Source organism: Phocoena phocoena, chromosome 3, assembly GCF_963924675.1.
Source record: "Phocoena phocoena chromosome 3, mPhoPho1.1, whole genome shotgun sequence".
NCBI classification, from domain to species: domain Eukaryota; kingdom Metazoa; phylum Chordata; class Mammalia; order Artiodactyla; family Phocoenidae; genus Phocoena; species Phocoena phocoena.
Genome location: NC_089221.1, coordinates 132,185,730 through 132,206,702, shown reverse-complemented (window position 1 = coordinate 132,206,702; position 20,973 = coordinate 132,185,730).

Here is a 20,973-nt window from a genome sequence, read left to right as displayed (position 1 = left end):
TCCAGAAGAAGAAGAGTAAAAGAAAGGGACTGAGAAAATATCTCAAGAGATTATAGTTGAAAACTTCCCTAATAGGGGAAAGGAAATAGTTAATCAAGTCCAGGAAGCACAGAGAGTCTCATACAGGATAAATCCAAGGAGAAACATGCCAAGACATATTAATCAAACTGTCAAAAATTAAATACAAAGAAAACATATTAAAAGCAGGAGTGGAAAAACAACAAATAACACACAAGAGAATCCCCATAAGGTTAACAGCTGATCTTTCAGCAGAAACTCTGCAAGCCGGAAGGGACTGGCAGGACATATTTAAAGTGATGAAGGAGAGAAACGTACAACCAAGATTACTCTACCCAGCAAGGATCTCATTCAGATTTGATGGAGAAATTAAAACTTTTACAGACAAGCAAAAGCTGAGAGAGTTCAGCACCACCAAACCAGCTTTACAGCAAATGCTAAAGAAACTTCTCTAGGCAAGAAACACAAGAGAACGAAAAGACCTACAATAACAAACCCAAAATAATTAAGAAAATGGTAATAGAAACATACATATCGATAATTACCTTAAATGTAAATGGAATAAATGCTCCCACCAAAAGACACAGACTGGCTGAATGGATACAAAAACAAGACAATATACATGCTATCTAGAAGAGACCTACTTCAGACCTGGAGACACATACAGACTGAAAGTAAGAGGATGGAAAAAGATATTTCATGCAAATGGAAACCAAAAGAAAGCTGGAGTAGCAATTCTCACATCAGAAATTATGGACTTTAAAATAAAGACTATTAGAAGAGACAAAGAAGGATACTGCATAATGATCAAGGGATTGATCCAAGAAGAAGATATAACAATTGTAAATAATTATGCACGCAACATAGGAGCACCTCAATACATCAGGCAAATACTAACAGCCATAAAAGGGGAAATCGACAGTAACACATTCATAGTAGGGGACTTTAACACCCCACTTTCATCAATGGACAGATCATCCAAAATGAAAATAAATAAGGAAACACAGCTTTAAATGATACTTTAGACAAGATGGACTTAATTGATATTTATAGGACATTCCATCCAAAAACAACAGAATACACATTTTTCTCAAGTGCTCACGGAACATTCTCCACAATAGATCATATCTTGGGTCACAAATCAAGCCTTGGTAAATTTAAGAAAATTTGAAATTGTATCAAGTATCTTTTCCGACCACAACACTATGAGACTAGATATCAATTACAGGAAAAGATCTTTAAAACATACAAACACATGGAGGCTAAACAATACACTACTTAAGGACGAAGTGATAACTGAAGAAATCAAAGAGGAAATCAAACAATACCTAGAAACAAATGACAATGGAGACACGACGACCCAAAACCTATGCGATGCAGCAGAAGCAGTTCTAAGAGGGAAGTTTAGAGCAATACAATCCTAACTTAAGAAACAGGAAATATCTCGAATAAACAACCTAACCTCACACCTAAAGCAATTAGAGAAAGAAGAACAAAAAAAACCCAAGGTTAGCAGAAGGAAAGAAATCATAAAGATCAGATCAAAAATAAATGAAAAAGAAATGAAGGAAATGATAGCAAAGATCAATAAAATTAAAAGCTGGTTCTTTGAGAAGATAAACAAAATTGATAAACCATTAGCTAGACTAATCAAGAAAAAAAGGGAGAAGATTCAAATGAATAGAATTAGAAACAAAAAAGGAGTAGTAACACCTGACACTGCAGAAATACAAAAGATCATGAGAGATTACTACAAGCAACTCTATGCCATTAAAATGGACAACCTGGAAGAAATGGACAAATTCTTAGAAATGCACAACCTGCCAAGAGTGAATCAGGAACAAACAGAAAATATGAACAGACCAATCACAAGCACTGAAATTGAAACTGTGATTGAAAACCTTCCAACAAACAAAAGCCCAGGACCAGATGGCTTCACAGGCGAATTCTATCAAACATTTAGAGAAGAGCTAATACCTATCCTTCTCAAACTCTTCCAAAATATAGCAGAGGGAGGAACACTCACAACTCATTCTATGAGGCCACCATCACCCTGATACCACAAGCAGACAAGGATGTCACAAAGAAAGAAAACTACAGGCCAATATCACAGATGAACATAGATGCAAAAATCCTCACCAAAATACTATCAAACAGAATCCAACAGCACATTGAAAGGATCATACACCAAGGTCAAGTGGGGTTTATTCCAGGAATGCAAGGGTTCTTCAATATACGCAAATCAATCAACGTGATAAACCATATTAACAAACTGAAGGAGAAAAACCATATGATCATCTCAATAGACAGAGAGAAAGGTTTTGACAAAATTCAACACCCATTTATGATAAAAAACCCTGCAGAAAGTAGGCATAGAGGGAACTTTCCTCAACATAATAAAGGCCACATATCACAAACCCACAGCCAACATCGTCCTCAATGGTGAAAAACTGAAAGCATTTCCACTAACATCAGGAAGAAGACAAGGTTGCCCACTCTCACCACTCTTATTCAACATAGCTTTGGAAGTTTTAGCCACAGCAATCAGAGAAGAAAAGGAAATAAAAGGAATCCAAATCACAAAAGAAGAAGTAAAGCTGTCACAGTTTGCAGATGACATGATACTATACATAGAGAATCCTAAAGATGCTACCAGAAAAGTACTAGAGCTAATCAATGAATTTGGTATAGTAGCAGTATACAAAATTAATGCACAGAAATCTCTGGCATTCCTATACACTAATGATGAAAAATCTGAAAGAGAAATTAAGGAAACACTCCCATTTACCACTGCAACAAAAAGAATAAAATATCTAGGAATAAACCTACCTAAGGATACAAAAGACCTGTATGCAGAAAATTATAAGACACTGATGAAAGAAATTAAAGATGATACCAACAGCTGGAGAGATATACCATGTTCTTGGATTAGAAGAATCAACATTGTGAAAATGACTCTACTACCCAAAGCAATCTACAGATTCAATGCAATCCCTATCAAACTACCAATGGCATTTCTCACAGAACTAGGACAAAAAATTTCACAATTTGTATGGAAACACAAAAGACCCCGAATAGCCAAAGCAATCTTGAGAACGAAAAACGCAGCTGGAGGAATCAGGCTCCCTGACTTCAGACTATACTACAAAGCTACAGTAATCAAGACAGTATGGTACTGGCACAAAAACAGAAATATAGATCAATGGAACAGAATAGAAAGCCCAGAGATAAACCCACACACATATGGTCACCTTATCTTTGATAAAGGAGGCAGGAATGTACAGTGGAGAAAGGACAGCCTCTTCAATGAGTGGTGCTGGGAAAACTGGACAGCTACATGTAAAAGTATGAGATTAGATCACTCCCTAACACCATACACAAAAATAAGGTCAAAATGGATTAAAGACCTAAATGTAAGGCCAGAAACTTTCAAACTCTTAGAGGAATGTATAGGCAGAAGACTCTATGGCATAAATCACAGCAAGATCCTTTTTGACCCACCTCCTAGAGAAATGGAAATAAAAACAAAAATAAACAAATGGAACCTAATGAAACTTAAAAGCTTTTGCATGGCAAAGGAAATCATAAATAAGACCAAAAGACAACCCTCAGAATGGGAGAAAATATTTGCAAATGAAGCAACTGACAAAGGATTAATCTCCAAAATTTATAAGCAGCTCAATAACAAAAAAATCAAACAACCCAATCCAAAAATGGGCAGAAGACCTAAATAGACACTTCTCCAAAGAAGACAGACAGACTGCCAAAAACCACATGAAAGAATGCTCAGCATCATTAATCATTAGAGAAATGCAAATCAAAACTACAATGAGATATCATCTCACAATGGTCAGAATGGCCATCATCAAAAAATCTAGAAACAATAAATGCTGGAGAGGGGGTGGAGAAAAGGGAACACTCCTGCACTGCTGGTGAGAATGTGAATTGGTACAGCCACTCTGGAGAACAGTATGGAGGCTCCTTAAAAAACTACAAATAGAACTACCATATGACCCAGCAATCCCACTACTGGGCATATACCCTGAGAAAACCGTAATTCAAAAAGAGTCATGTACCAAAATGTTCATTGCAGTTCTATTTACAATAGCCTGGAGATGGAATCAACCTAAGTGTCCATCATCGGATGAATGGATAAAGAAGATGTGGCACATATATACAAGGGAATATTACTCAGCCATAAAAAGAAACGAAATTGAGTTATTTGTAGTGAGGTGGATGGACCTAGAGTCTGTCATACAGAGTGAAGTAAGTCAGAAAGAGAAAGACAAATACCGTATGCTAACACATATATATGGAATCTCAAGGGGAAAAAAAAATGTCATGAAGAACCTAGGGGTAAGACAGGAATAAAGACACAGACCTACTAGAGAATGGACTTGAGGATATGGGGAGGGGGAAGGGTAAGCTGTGATAAGGTGAGAGAGTGGCATGGACATATATACACTACCAAACGTAAAATAGATAGCTAGTGGGAAGCAGCCGCATAGCACAGGGAGATCAGCTCAGTCGTTTGTGACAACCTAGAGAGTGGTGGGATAGGGAGAGTGGGAGGCAGGGAGACGCAAGAGGGAAGAGAAGAGATATGGGAACATATGTATAACTGATTCATTTTGTTATAAAGTAGAAACTAACACACCATTGTAAAGCAATTATACATGTAAAAAAAAGAAAATTATTGCAAACCTTTGAAAGTTTAAATTTTCCAGATTTATTCATTAAAGTAGCCAATAAAGAGAAAGTATATAAAGTTACCTATTTCCTTCCAGGGTATAGTCTTAACAAACAGATGACATTTTGGGTGACTTTCCAACTTTCTAAAAGATATGGTCTTCTTCATGTAATTAAAGCATTCCCACCTTGCTTATAACTGAAGACCTAAAGTGATACCTTCTAAACTGGGAACATTTACCTTAATCCTAAAAACGTAAGATTAAAGCTTTGTTTTCAGCATTGATATTTTATGGGTTTGTTTCAATTTATTGAGGCAATCATGAGGTATCATCATATCACACACATTGTGCTCAGGAAAAAATCAAGGTTCCTTGATCCTCAATGCTCCCTGAATTTATGCGAAGTCCAAAACACCTATACCCTAACTACCGGGAAAAATAGAAAATACTATAGAAATTAATAGTGTAAACTGGTATATAGAACAATAAACTAATAATCAAGGGCCCTGGGTTCTAGGCCTGGTTCCATCAATTACTAATTTCATGACCTGTAGCAAATCATTTAACTTCTGCTAATGATGAGACTGTTGTAAGGACCAAAGGAGCGGGTGTTTCTTAAAGTATTATACTTGGAAAAATGAGAAAGCTCTATGCAAATGCGTGAATCAGTTTGTATAACTCTGAGGCATTTTTATTCTATTTCAGAAAACAAACTACCTTCAGGCACTTGAAAACCTCATCAGCTTTCATGTGCATAAAATTATTATTCTAATTACAAATTATTTTCATATATTCATTAAACCAGGTTCATCTATTAGGCAATTCTTTATTAGCCTAATTCAAATTATGTATATGAAAGTAATAAAGCTGCATTTCTCTTTCAATAATAATTTCAGAAAGTCTCCATTAATCCAACTAACTGAAGTATTACTCTAAATTTTATGCTGTCCAAACGTCTGAGAGGAAACCCTAAAACTGCAAAAATGAGTTCAATGCAAACTCCAACAAACAGTTACTAATACTCTCTTCAGCGACAATATCTAAATATCGTGGATATGTTTTGTGTTATTCTGCTATTTCCATTTCACCCCTCGAGAAACAGAGCCTATATTCAAAAAACAAAGTGAGATCAACAGACATTAGTATACAACACTAAGTAATATGAAGGGATCAGAACTTAAAACTCCCTGGTCTCCAGCTCATTTTACATCTTTATAATCCCTAGTTGCCCACCTGAATTAGCAACACCAGCAGAATCAGGGTAAAAACGATGTTTATCTCTTTGTATTTAAATATAGCAAATAAAAAAGCATGTCTTCCTTTAGAGTCTGATACCTCTCATTTCTTTTTCTCCTTCCACCCTCCCCTTTCACCAAGTACACTAGCATTCCTTGAGCACTCTGGGTATTTTTACTCTTCTGTGTCTTTGCTGTTCTCTTGGCCTGGACTGTCCACCAGCCATTAAAATCCCCCTTCATCTTCAGGCTGAGAATCCATGCCTTCCCATTATTCTGCAAGATGTTCTGCCTTGAAATGGGTGAACTGTTCACTGACCTGCCCCTTCAACTAAAGTATAAGACCCTTGAAGGTAAAGACAATGCCATATTCATCTTATTACCTACAGCACTATGATGCTTGGCATACACTTAGAAGGCAAGGAGGTGAATGAAAGAACTGATGACTAAATGATTGGATGGATGCTACAGAAGACGTAGTGACTGACACAGTATTTTAAAGTTATGCAACGGGGTAACTATAAGCTAGCCTATTTGGGCAGGAGAGCAAATTTAAATTACAAAAAACCTACTTAATTTATGTAGAAAACAAACATGGCTATCAGGAGGTAAGGTGGGAGAGGAATAAATTGGGATATTGGGATTGACATACACACACTAGTGTATATAAGATAGATAACTAATAAGGACCTACTGTATAGCACAGGGAACGCTACTGAATACTCTGCAATGGTCTATATTGGAAAAGAATCTAAAAAAAGAGTGGATATATGTATATGTGTAACTGATTCACTTTGCTGTACACTGGAAACTAACACAACATTGTAAATCAACTATACTACAATAATTTTTTTTTAAATCTACTTAATTTATAAATCTATCCTGATGTAGAAATAATATTACCCAATCTTATCTGGTATGAAAAATTTGGATATTATCATCTAAATCTTGAGTTAATTGATCACATAAAACTACCCTGGATACGAAACATTAAAAACATTTATGTTTCATCAATATTCTGTCATTTTATTTCTCTCCAAGTAGTTTTTACTTTTTAAAGTCTTAGCAGTCAGACTCATGGAGGAAAAAAGGGGCCAGTAATAAAACAACTGAGAAATAATTAAATTATTTAAGAGCCATGATATTTTGACGAAACATAAAATAAGTAAAAATTGTGCTTCTGAGAAAGGGTTTCATCATGTGAAGAAATCTTCCCAATAAATGTGTTAAGTGAATAAAATGGTATACAGGTTTATCTGCTATGTGAAAGTAGACCATTCCTATGAAACCTTTCATAAGTGGAAATGGCGTAAAGCGAATAAGCAGTTACCTTCAGATACATCTTACCACCAGAGGCACAAAATAAACACAGATAAAGCACAGGTGCTCACAGACACAGTTCAAAGCTACGATGGCTTGACGCAGAGATGCTGAGTGTGATTCCTGTGAAGGAGCTCACTGCTCAAGGTGCCTGCTGCCTCTATAATGGCTCACTGCAGCAAAAGCTGAATGCTATTTCCACCTTCTGCCATTTTTTGCAAAAACGAAAATCCTCTTTGGGCTTCAGTTCGAAAAAACAGGTAATAATGTAGGTCTTGCATAAAAGCGAAGTTGAGCGAAGTGAACTTTGGAAAAGCAGGGGATACCTTTAGTCTTTATTTTTCAGAGAAAATAATTCTATCTATACTTCTTTCCTCATATATATAGATAAAAGGTTGGAAGAATATACAATATAATGTTAACAGTAAAGTTAGTTATCTTTGGCTGGTGTGAATATAGGTGATTTTTAAAAAATCTACTTCAAAATATTTTTTGAGTTTTCTCAGTATTCTAAAAGACAGTATTTTGTTATTATAATCAGTTTCTTAAATAACCTATACATTATTTCAGTTTTAACAGGAAAAAAAAAAAACACCTTACAATTTGTAGGCAAAAGCAGAATAGGGTATGATTATATCTGAAGGGGAATCCAGTGCGTCCCTAACTTACTATGTGAACCTGAGCAGACCACTTAATGCTTACAACCTCAGCTTCTTTATTTTTAAAACGAGGTGCTGGAGTAGATGAGTGTTAAAATGGCACGTAGCTATAAAACCCCAGAACTCTAAGCAAAAAGCGAATAGCTTTCAAGAGCCTTGGAAACTGGTTCCATTCTTTACAACAGACAAGACATAAACAGGAACCAAGTAAATAAGGAAACCAAAGTAACAACCGCAAGAACAACACAACTCCCCCAAATACTCTCGCATTACAATACTGTCACCCAGATTCCTTACACTCACAAAGTGGCCCCAGGTCTCCTGAGTCCACTCCCTCGAAGGCTAATAAACGGTATGCTACATTGGGGTATTCTCAAGATGCTAAGGAGTCATTTGGGGAGGGAACATAAAAGTTATACTAAACAATAGTATGCTATTTATAGTCTGGATATGGCACATACTGTACTGGCTTACTTTTATTTCAGAGTAATCTCCCAGATCACAACAGTTTTATCAGATTGGAGGCATGTGTAATATTCCCTTTATAAAATTTTATAGTCCCTTGCTATTTTCAGGGGTTTGTTTTACAGGCACAATTTGCTGCTTTATTCTCACCCAAGTGTCATGTTCTAAATCATGGTGAATAAAAATGTCCTAAAAGGAGAGCTGTGCTGAGGGTAGTTATTGAATTACACTTAGTGCCTGATTTAAATGTTATCTGGGCATTGCCAAGTGCCGGGCACAGAGAGTAACCCAGAAGTGCAAATCTGCATAAGCCGACACAAGTCATTACTGGTGTTTGAATAGCAGAGCCCAATCATACTAGGATCGCACTCTGGCGGCATTCTGATGAAGGTGGCCCCCCCATCTTCCATCAGTATCTGTGCAAATTAAGGCAGCTAACGAACTAGCTCCAATAGCTAATGTTCCCAAAGTGGCAAAGTACAGGTTTCGTCTGTAAGCCCATCATTGAACAAGGCAATATCTGATATACCTCTTAGAGAAGCTTCCCTAATTCTCATTCGGCCAAATGCTACTGACGATGAATATTAGTGTGGGGAAGGAGAGACTCACCTCCGGAAAGGCTGTTCATTTCTAGGATTCAATTACACTTCAGCAAAACTCAGGAATGTTTAAAACATACATAGCCTACTCATTGTACTCTTTCCTTAGGCGTGTGAAGGAGAAAGATGACCAAAAGTAATGGTGTTCCACACTTTTGCCTGCCCCCTTGACCTGGCCCCTGATAAGACAACCCCACTTTCCCTCTAATGAGATACTCCACCCTCATTTGCACTGACTGGTATTCCTAACTTTCTTTGCCTGACCAAATCTGTGAACCATAGTGATTGTTTCAGAAAAGGCTTTGTGACCCAAGGCAAACCAGTCTGAAACCTCCCCAAGACTTTCCCGCAGTAGGGATGGCCTCTGGCTGCTTGGGCGTTAAAGCTGGGAGCATGCAAGTCTGGGGCTGTTTCTGCCTGGGAGTGATGCCAAACAGGGAAACGGACGGATCGTACAAAAAAGTGTAAGTGTCTGGGTCTAGCTCCGCCTAATACAACATCATCCAAGTATCGTGAGCCAAGCCAAAAAATCCTCATTTTGTCTTTAGTGGGACTTCGGTTTCTGTCACTTGCAACAGGAGTTCAGACTAAAAGGAAACATTATTGTAAATGGAACAAAGGATTTTGTTCAGAAAAGGAACACTACTTGCACTCCTTTTTCTTTACTGAACATTTCCTAAGTAGTGTTGTTTCGGGAAAAAGAGAAAATATGATCACATATTCCAAACAGACACTGTCATCAACGACAAATACTGCTTTCACATACCCCAAGGTAACATTAGCTAACTCCCTAAAGGCCAGTCCAAGCACACAAATGGAAAAACATATGGTAAGCACTAAGTAAATGGAAGCTAGCAGCACATAGCAATATCTGGAACACACAGTTTATTTATACTGAAAAAGGCTTACTTTACAGCTCTATTGATCTACAGCTGTATCGATCCTCCAGTGGAACTTATCTTGCTATTTATAGATAAATATACTAAAGACTACTAGGATATTTTAAAGGGACGGGTGAAGAAGTTGGTGTGAATTATCCCCATGCATGTGTGTGCACTTTTATCACATATGTACGTATACACATGCATAAATAATAAAGTATATTGGTTTATGAGTGTTAAAATTTACATTCATAGTGTCATAGCATATTCTTCTGAGACTTCCCCTTTTTGGCCTGAATTTATGTTTTTAAAAATATGTCCATATAGGTATCTATATCTATAGATAGATACATATATACATATAAACATATCATTCATTTTAACATTTCTTTAGTATTTTATTGTGTGAATAAATCACAATGTATCCGTTTCTCTATAATGGCTTGTTAGGTGGTTTCCACTCATCAATCATTCATTATCACAGAGAGTATTACTATGAATTACCCAATATTATACAGATGTCTTAGGCAAACATGTGAGAATTTCCCTGAGGCATATAGCCAGAAGTGGATATAGGGGTCATGAGATGTATATAACTTCAAATACACTAGGTCAAAATAAACTGGTCTCCAAAGTGGATAGACCCATTTACATATATTGTCAACAACAATTTAAATACCTTAAATATTACTGAGAAAAATAGAATCCTATATTAATAAACAAAAAATAAATTGATGTGACAAATCCGACAATGGTGCAAGAACTAGGAAAGAAACTAATCTTAAAACTAATATGTCTAGCTTGACCCATTTCAGCCTGCTCTCTTATTAATAGCTGATGTTTGTATATATCTTTATAATTTTCAAAACACGTTTAATAGAATATTTTGTAGGTACTGAACAGAAGGAGTCAAAGTAAAGCATGAAAAATACAAATGAAAAATGGATTCTTACATCTGATTTTACAGCCAGGACCAGTACTGTCCCACAAAATCACTGGCCAAAATTCTAATTGGTCTCTTCCAGCTGCAGCCCAAGTAGTCCTTCGAAAATCCAGTTGGATCATGACTCTCCCCTACTTCAAACAATGCAGTAACGATGCACAAAAATCCAAAACCTTTTTTTTAACATCTTTATTGCAGTATAATTGCTTAAAAATGGTATGTTAATTTCTGCTTTATAACAAAATGAATCAGCTATAAATATACATATATCCCCATATCTCCTCCCTCTTACATCTCCCTCCCACCCTCCCTACCCCACCCCCAAAGGTGGTCACAAAGCACCAAGCTGATCTCCCTATGCTATGTGCCTGCTTCCCACTAGCTATTTTACACTTGATAGTGTATATATGTCCATGCCACTCTCTCACTTCGTCCCAGCTTACCCTTCCCCCTCCCCAGGTCATCAAGTCCATTCTCTACATGCCTCCTTATACCTGTCCTGCCCTTAGGTTATTCAAAACGATTTTTTTTTTTTTAAGATTCCATATATATGTGTTAACATACGGTATTTGTTTTTCTCTTTCTGACTTACTTCACACTCTGTAAGACAACTCTAGGTCCATCTACCTCACTACAAATAACTCAATTTCGTTTCTTTTTATGGCTGAGTAATATTCCATTGTATATATGTGCCACATGTTCTTTATCCATTCATCTGTCGAGGGACACATAGGTTGCTTCCATGTCCTGGCTATTGTAAATAGAGCTGCAGTGAACATAGTGGAACATGACTCTTTTTGAATTATGGTTTTCTCACGGTATATGCCCACTAGTGGGATTGCTGGGTTGTATGGTAGTTCAATTTTTAGATTTTAAAGGAACCTCCATACTGTTCTCCATAAGAGCTGTACCAATTTGCATTACTGCCAACAGTGCAAGAGGGTTCCCTTTTATCCACACCCTCTCGAGCATTTATTGTTTGCAGATTTTTTCATAATGGCCATTCTGACTGGTATGAGGTGATACCTCATTGGAGTTGTGATTTGCATTTCTCGAATGATTAGCAATGTTGAGCATCCTTTCATGTGTTTGTTGGCAACCTGTTTAACTTCTTTTGAGAAATATCTATTTAGGTCTTCTGCCCATTTTTGGATTAGGGTATTTGTTTTTTTGAAATAAGGCTGAATGAGTGGCTTGTATATTTTTGAGATTAATCCTTTGTCGTTTGCTTCATTTGCAAATATTTTCTCCTATTCTGAGGGCTGTCTTTTCATCTTGTTTATGTTTTCCTTTTCTATGCAAAAGCTTTTAAGTTTCATTAGGTCCCATTTGTTTACTTTTGTTTTTATTTCCATTTCTCTAGGAGGTGGGCGAAAAAGGATCTTGCAGTGATTGATGTCATAGACTGTTCTGCCTATGTTTTCCTCTAAGAGTTTTATAGTGTCTGGCCTTACACTTAGGTATTTAATCCATTCTCAGTTTATTTTTGTGTATGGTGTTAGGGAGTGTTCTAAGTTCATTTGTTTACATGTAGCTGTCCAGTTTTCCCAGCACCAGTTATTGAAGAGGCTGTCTTTTCTGCATTGTATATCCTTGCCTCCTTTATCAAAATAAGGTGACCATATGTGCGTGGGTTTATCTCTGGGCTTTCTATCCTGGTCCATTGATCTTTCTGTTTTTGTGCCAGTACCATACTGTCTTGATTACTGTAGCTTTGTAGTATAGTCTAAAGTCCAGTAGCCTGAATCCTCCAGCCCCATTTTTCTTTCTCGAGATTGCTTTGGCTATTCAGTGTCTTTTGTGTTTCCATACAAATTGTGAAATTTTTTGTTCTAGTTCTCTGAAAACTGCCATTGGTAGTTTGACAGGGATTGCATGGAATCTGTAGATTGCTTTGGGTAATACAGTCATTTTCACACTGTTGATTCTTCCAATCCAAGAAAATGGTATATCTCTCCATCTGTTGGCATCATCTTTAAGTTCTTTCATCAGTGTCTTATAGTTTTCTGCGTGCAGGTCTTTTATGCCCTTTTGTAGGTTTATTTGTAGGTATTCTATTCTTTTTGTTGCAATGGTAAATGGGAGTGTTTCCCTAATTTGTCTTTCAGATTTTTCATCATTAGTGTTTAGGAATGCAAGAGATTTCTGTGCATTAATTTTGTATCCTGCTACTTTATCAAAATCATTGATTAGCTCTACCAGTTTTCTAGTAACATCTTTAGGATTCCCTATGCATAGTATCATGTCATCTGCAAACAGTGATAGCTTTACTTCTTCTTCTCTGATTTGGGTTCCTTTTATTTCTTTTTCTTCTCTGATCGCTATGGCTAAAACTTCCAAAACTATGTGGATTAACAGTGTGAGAGAGCGGACAACCTTGTCTTGTTCCTGATCTTAGAGGAAATGGTTTCAGTAACACTGAGAACGATGTTGGCTGTGGGGGTACTCATATATGGCCTTTATAATGTTGAGGTAAGTTCCCTCTATGCCTACTTTCTGGAGGGTTTTTCTCATAAATGGGTGTTGAATTTTGTTAAAAGGTTTTTCTGCATCTCTTGAGATGATCATATGGTTTTTATCCTTCAGTTTGTTAAGATGGTTTATCACCTTGATTGATTTGCGTATATTGAAGAATCCTTGCATTCCTGGGATAAACCCCACTTGATCATGGTGTATGATCCTTTTAATGTGCTGTTGGATTCTGTTTGCTAGCATTTTGTTGAGGATTTTTGCATCTATATTCATCAGTGATATTGTCCTGTAGTTTTCTTTCTTTGTGACAGGAATCTTTGTCTGGTTTTGGAACCAGGGTGATGGTGGCCTCGTAAAGTAAGTTGGGGAGTGTTCCTCCCTCTGCTATATTTTGGAAGAGTGTGAGAAGGATAGGTTTTAGCTCTTCTCTAAATATTTGATAGAATTCGCCCATGAAGCCATCTGATCCTGGGCTTTTGTTTGTTGGAAGACTTTTAATCACAGTCTCAGCTTCAGTGCTTGTGATTGGTCGGTTTATATTTTCTATTTCTTCCTGGTTCAGGCTTGGAAGCTTGTGCTTTTCTAAGAATTTGTCCATTTCTTCCAGGTTATCCATTTCATTGGTATACAGTTGCTTTTAGTAATCTCTCATGATCCTCTGTATTTCTGCAGTATCAGTTGTTACATCTCCTTTTTCATTTCTAATTCTATTGATTTGAGTCTTCTCCCTTTTTTCTTGATGAGTCTGGCTAATGGCTTTTCAATTTTATCTTCTCAAAGAACCAGCTTTTAGTTTTATTGATCTTTGCTATTGTTTCCTTTATTTCTTTTTCATTTATTTCTGATCGGATCTTTATGATTTCTTTCCTTCTGCTAACTCAGGGTTTTTTTTTTGTTCTTTCTTTAATTGCTTTACGTGTAACGTTGGGTTGTTTGAGATGTTTCTTGTTTCTTGAAGTAGGATTGTATTGCTATAAACTTCCCTTTTAGAACTGCTTTTGCTGCATTAGGTTTTCGGTCATCGTGTTTTCATTGTCATTTGATTCTGGGAATTTTTTGATTTCCTCTTTGTTTTCTTCAGTGATCTCTTGGTTATTTAGTAGTATATTGTTTAGCTTCCATGTGTTTGTAATATTTACAGGTTTTTTCCTGTAATTGATATCTAGTCTCATAGAGCTGTGGTCGGAGAGATACTTGATACAATTTCAATTTTCTTAAATTTACCAAGGCTTGATTTGTGACCCAAGATATGATCTATCCTGAAGAATGTTCCATGAGCACTTGAGAAGAAAGTGTATTTTGTTGTTTTTGGATGGAATGTCCTATAAATATCAATTAAGTCCATCTTGTTTAATGTATCATTTAAAGCTTGTGTTTCCTTATTTATTTTCATTTTGGATGATCTGTGCATTGGTGAAAGTGGGGTGTTAAAGCCCCCTACTATGATTGTGTTATTGTCAAATTCCCCTTTTATGGCTGTTAGCATTTACCTTATGTACTGAGGTGCTCTTATGTTGAGTGCATAAATATTTACAATGTTATATCTTCTTCTTCCATTGATCCCTTGATCATTATGTAGTGTCCTTCTTTGTCTCTTGTAATAATCTTTATTTTAAAGTCTATTTTGTCTGATATGAGAATTGCCCCTCCTTTCTTTTGATTTCCATTTGCATGGAATATATTTTTCCGTCCCCTCACTTTCTGTCTGTATGTGTCTCTAGGTCTAAAGTGGGTCTCTTGTAGACAGCATATATACCGGTCATGTTTTTGTATCCATTCAGACAATGTATGTCTTTTAGATGGAGCATTTAATCCATTTACATATAAGGTAATTATCTATATGTATGTTCCTATTACCATTTTAGTAATTGTTTTGGGTTTGTTATTGTAGTTCTTTTCCTTCTCTTGTGTTTCCTGCCTAGAGAAGTTCCTTTAGCATTTGTTGTAAAGCTGGTTTGGTGGTGCTGAATTCTCTTAGCTTTTGGTTGTCTGTAAAGGTTTTAAATCCTCCGTCAAATATGAATCAGAACATTGCTGGGTAGAGTTATCTTGGTTGTAGATTTTTCCCTTTCATCACTTTAAATATGTCCTGCCACTCCCTTATAGATTGCAGAGCTTCTGCTGAAAGATCAGCTGTTAACCTTATGGGGATTCCCTTGTATGTTATTTGTTGTTTTTCCCTTGCCACTTTTAACATTTTTTCTTTGCATTTAATTTTTGATAGTTTGATTTATATGTGTCATGGCATGTTTCTCCTTGGATTTATCCTGTATGGGATTCTCTGTGCTTCCAGGACTTGACTATTTCCTTTCCCCTATTAGGGAAGTTTTCAACTATAATCTCTTCAAATATTTTCTCAGTCACTTCTTTTTCTCTTCTTCTTCCGGGACCCCAATAATTCGAATGTTGGTGTGTTTAATGTTGTCCCAGAGGTCTCTGAGACTGTCCTCAATTCTTTTCATTCTTTTTTCTTTATTCTGCTCTGTGGTAGTTATTTCCACTATTTGATCTTCCAGGTCACCTATCCGTTCTTCTGCCTCAGTTATTCTGCTATTGATTCCTTCTAGATAATTTTTAATTTCATTTTTTCTGTTGCTCATCATTGTTTGTTTGCTCTTTAGCTCCTCTAGTTCCTTGTTAAACGTTTCTTGTATTTTCTCCATTCTATTTCTAAGTTTTGGGATCATCTTTACTATCATTACTCTGAATTCTTTTTCAATTAGGCTACCTATTTCCCTTCATTTGTTTGGTCTGGTGGGTTTTTACATTGCTCCTTCTTCTGCTGTGTGTTGTGTGTTTCCCTGTCTTCTCATTTTGCTTAACTTACTGTGTTTGGCGTCTCCTTTTTCGGGCTGCAGGTTCGTAGTTCCTGCTGTTTTTGGTGTCTGCCCCCAGTGGCTAACATTGGTTCAGTGGCTTGTGTAGGCTTCCTGGTGGAGGGGACTAGTGCCTGTGTTCTGGTGCATGAGGCTGGATGTTATCTTTCTGATGGGCAGGACCGCATCCGGTGGTGTGTTTGGGGGTGTCTGTGACCTTATGATTTTAGGCAGTCTCTCTTCTAATGGGTGGGGTTGGGTTCCTGTCTTGCTAGTTGTTTGGCATAGGGTGTCCAGCACTGTAGCTTGCTGGTCATTGAGTGGAGCTGGGTCTTAGCTTTGAGATGGAGATCTCTGGGCGAGCTTTTGCCATTTGACATAACGTGGATCGTGATGTCTTTGGTGGACCAATGTCCTGAAGTTGGCTCTCCCACCTCAGAGGCACAGGCCTGACACCCAGCCGGAGCACCAAGACCCTGTCAGCCACATGGCTCAGAAGAAAAGGGAGCAGAAAAGAAAGGAAGAAAGAAAAAAATAAAATCCAGTAAACTTATTAAAAAATAAAAAAATTATTAAAAATAAAAAGTAATAAAAAGAAGAAAGAAGAGAGCAACCAAACCAAAAAACAAATCCACCAATGATAACAAGCACTAAAAACTATACTAAAAAAAGAGAAGAAAAAAAAAAACCGACAGACTGAACCCTAGGACAAATGGTAATAACAAAACTATAAAATGGTAATAGCAAAATCACACAGAGTCCACCATCTCAATTTTGGGATGATTCATTTTCTATTCAGGTATTCCACAGTTGCAGGGTACATCAAGTTGATTGTGGAGATTTAATCCTCTGCTCCTGAGGCTGCTGGGAGAGATTTCCCTTTCTCTTCTTTGTTCGCAGAGCTCCTAGGGTTCAGCTTTGGATTTGGCCCCGCCTCTGCATGTGAGTCACCTGATGGTGTCTCTTCTTCGCTCAGACAGGAGGGGGTTAAAGTTGCAGCTGATTAGGGGGCTCTGGCTCACTCAGGCCGGGGGGAGGGAGGAGTACAGAATGGGGGGCGAGCCTGCGGCGGCGGAGGCCGGCATGATGTTTTAACAGCCTGAGGCGCACGGTGTTGGGGAAGTTGTCGCTGGGAGACAACTGGCAGTGGCGGGCTGCACAGGCTCCCGGGAGGGATGGTGTGGATAATGACCTGTGCTTGCACACAGCCTTCTTGATGGCTGCAACAGCAGCCCTAGCATCTCATGCCCATCTCTGGTGTCCACGCTGATAGCTGCGGCTCGCGCCCGCCTCTGGAGCTCATTTAGGTGGTGCTCTGAATTCCCTCTCCTCGCGCACCCCAAAACAATGGTCTCTTGCCTCTTAGACAGTTCCAGACTTTTTCCCAGACCCTCCCAGCTAGCTGTGGTGCTCTACCCCCTTCACGCTGTGTTCATGCTGCCAACCCCAGTCCTCTCCCTGGGATCTGACCTCCGAAGCCAGAGTCTCAGCTCTCAGCCCCCACCCATTCCAGCGGGTGAGCAGACACACCTCTCAGGCTGATGAGTGCTGGTCGGCACCGATCCTCTGTGTGGGAATCTCACCACTTTGTCCTCTGCACCCCTATTGCTGCACTCTCCTCCATGGCTCCAAAGCTTCCCCGCTGCCACCCGCCGTCTCTGCCAGTGAATGGGCTTCCTAGTATGTGGAAACTTTTCCTCCTTCACAGCTCCCTCCCAGAGTTGCAGGTCCCGTCCCTATGCTTTTGTCTCTGTTTTTTCTTTTTCCTTTTGCCCTACCCATGTACATGGGGACTTTCTTGCCTTTTGGGAAGTCTGAGGTCTTCTGCCAGCCTTCAGTAGGTGTTCTGTGGGAGTTGTTCCACGTGTAGATGTATTTCTGATGTATCTGTGGGGAGGAAGGTGATCTCCGCCATCTTGAAGGTCTCCCCCTAAACCTTTTAATGTTATTAATACAGTCAGCCCACCATGCTTACCAAGCATCATCTCTTGCCCTGACCCTGATACCCTCCATGCTCCAACATTATTCAACAGCTTTTAGTTCTGCCCTCTCTCTTTCTACCCTGGATCTTCAGAGATGCCCAGAAATCTCTCCCTGTCTACTTCCAACTCCCCCACTCTTCCACTTTCTCTTGCTTAATTCCTATTCCTTTTTTTTTAATTGAACTACAGTTGATTTATTATATTATTTAGTTTCAGGTATACAGCATAGTGATTCAATATTTTTACAATTTCTACACCATTAAAAGTTATTATAAGACAATGACTATAACTCCCTGTGCTATACAATACATCCTTGTTTGCTTATCTATTTTGTACATAATACTCTGAATCTCTTTAACCCATACCCCTAATGTGCACCTCCCTACTTCCCTCTCTCCATTGTTAACAACCAGTTTGTTTTCTATATCTGTGAGTCTATTTCTGTTCTGCCACATAAATTTATTTGTATTATTTTTTAGATTCCACAAAGAGTGATATCATACAGTATTGGTCCTTCTCTGACTTATTTCACTAAGTATAATATTCTCAAAGCCCATACACATTGCTGCCAATGACAGAAACTCATTCTTTTTTATGGCTGAGTAATATTCCATTGCATATATAGATACACCACATCTTCTTTATCCATTCATCTGTTGATAGACATTCAGGTTGCCTCCAAATCTTGGCTATTGTAAATAGTTCTGCTATGAACATTGGGGTGCTTATATCTTTTCGAATTAGTGTTTTTGTTTTTTCCAGATATATACCCAGGAGTAGAATTGTTGGGTCATGTGGTAATTCTATTTCTAGTTTTTTGTGGAACCTCCATAGTGTTTTCCACAGTGGCTGCACCAATTTATGTTCCCACTAACAGTGTAGGAGGGTTCTCTTTCCTCTATGTCTTCACTAACATTTGTTATTTGTAGACTTTTTATGATGGCCATTCTGACTGGTATGAGGTGATAGCTCATTGTGGTTCTGATTTGAATTTCTCTAATAATAAGTGATCTTTTCATGTGTCTGTTAGCCATCTGTATGATTTCTTTGAAAAATGCCTATTCTGGTTCTCTGTCCATTTTTTGATTGGGCTGTTTCGTTTTCTGATATTGAGTTGTATGAGCTGTTTACATATTTTGGATATGATTCCCTTGTCAGTCACATCATTTGCAAATACTTTCTCTCATTCCATAGGTTTTTTTTTGTTTTGTCAGTGGTTTCCTTTGTTGTGCAAAAGTTTTGAAGTTTAATTAGGTCCCATTTGTTTATTTTTGCTTTTATTTCTTTTGCCTTAGGGGACTGATCCAAAAAATATTGCTGTGATTTATGTCAAAGAGTGTTCTGCCTATGTTCTCTTCTAGGAGTTTTATGGTTTCTGGTATTACATTTAGGTCTTTAATCCCTTTTGAATTTATTTTTGAATATGGTGTGAGGTAATGTTCTAATTTCATTCTTTCACATATAGCTGGTTCAATTCTCCCAGCATAACTTTTTCAAGAGACTGTCTCTCCTCCATTCTTGCCTCCTTTGTCATAGATTAATTGGCCGTAAGTTTGTGGGTTTATTTCTGGGCTCTCTATTCTCTTCCATTGATCTATCTGTCTGTTTTTGTACCAGAACCATGCTGCTTTGACTACTGTAGCTTTGTAGAATAGTCTGAAGTCTGGAAGGGTGAATCCTTTTTCCTCAAAATTTCTTTGATAATTCAGGATCTTTCATGGTTCCATCTGAATTTTAGGATTGTTTTTTCTAGCTCTATGAAAAATGTCATGGGTATTTTGCTAGAGATTGCCTAAAATCTGTAGTTTTCTTTGGGTAGTATGACCATTTTGACAATATTAATTCTTCCAATCCAAGAGCACAGACAGCTTTCCATTTCTTTGCAACATCTTCAATTCTCTTCATCGGTGGTTTAGAGTTTTCAGAGTATAGGTCTCTTAACTCCTTGGTTAAGTTTATTCCTAGGTATTTTATTCTTTTTAATGTGATTTTAAATGGAATTATTTCTCTCTCTGATAGTTCTTTATTAGTGTACAGAAAAGCAACAGATTTCTGTATATTAATCTTGTATCCCGCAACTTTGCTGAATTCATTTATTAGTTCTAATAGTTTTGGGCTGGAGGGTTTTCTATATAAAGTATCATGTCACCTGCAAATAGTGACAGTTTTACTTCTTTCCTTCCAATTTGAATGCTTTTTATTACTTTTTCCTTGTCTGACTGCTGTCATTAGGACTTCCAATACTATGTTAAACAGAAATTGTGAGAGTGGGCATCCTTCTTTTGTTCTTGAATTTAGAGGAAAGGCTTTCAGCTTTTCACCACTGAGTATAATGTTAGCTGTGGGTCTGTGAGAAATCAGCCGAATTCCTATTCCTTTTGAGGGAACAGCTTAAATGTGACTCCCTCCAGGAAACCTACTGCAACTCCAAAGCCCTTGGGGGGAGGTATCAAAGGCTCCCAGAGCACCCTGTGCTTCTGCAAGCATGGCACCCTCTGTGGCACACTGCCTTGTCTTTATTTCCCCACAATGAACTGTGAGTCTTTCTGGAGTAGGAACCAAGGCTGGTGTACCTACTACATGGGCTCATACTCATGATCAGCAATTATCTCAATGATCTAAAGTGTGTAACAGCATAAGCCTGGAGCCACAGATAGGACATCATGAGGAGGAAAGACCAAAAGATGATGCTACATCAATTCTTTCTATTTTGCGTTCTACTATTCTTGTTTCTTCTATAATATATGTGTGTGTGTGTGTGTGTGTGTGTGTGTGTGTGTGTATGACTGTCGATTATTCCTGTAGGTTTTTTACTAACACACATTATACTCAAAACAATTCATACTCTTCCACACAGGGGACAGAAGGCTTTACCCTAGCTGTTCTGGAATT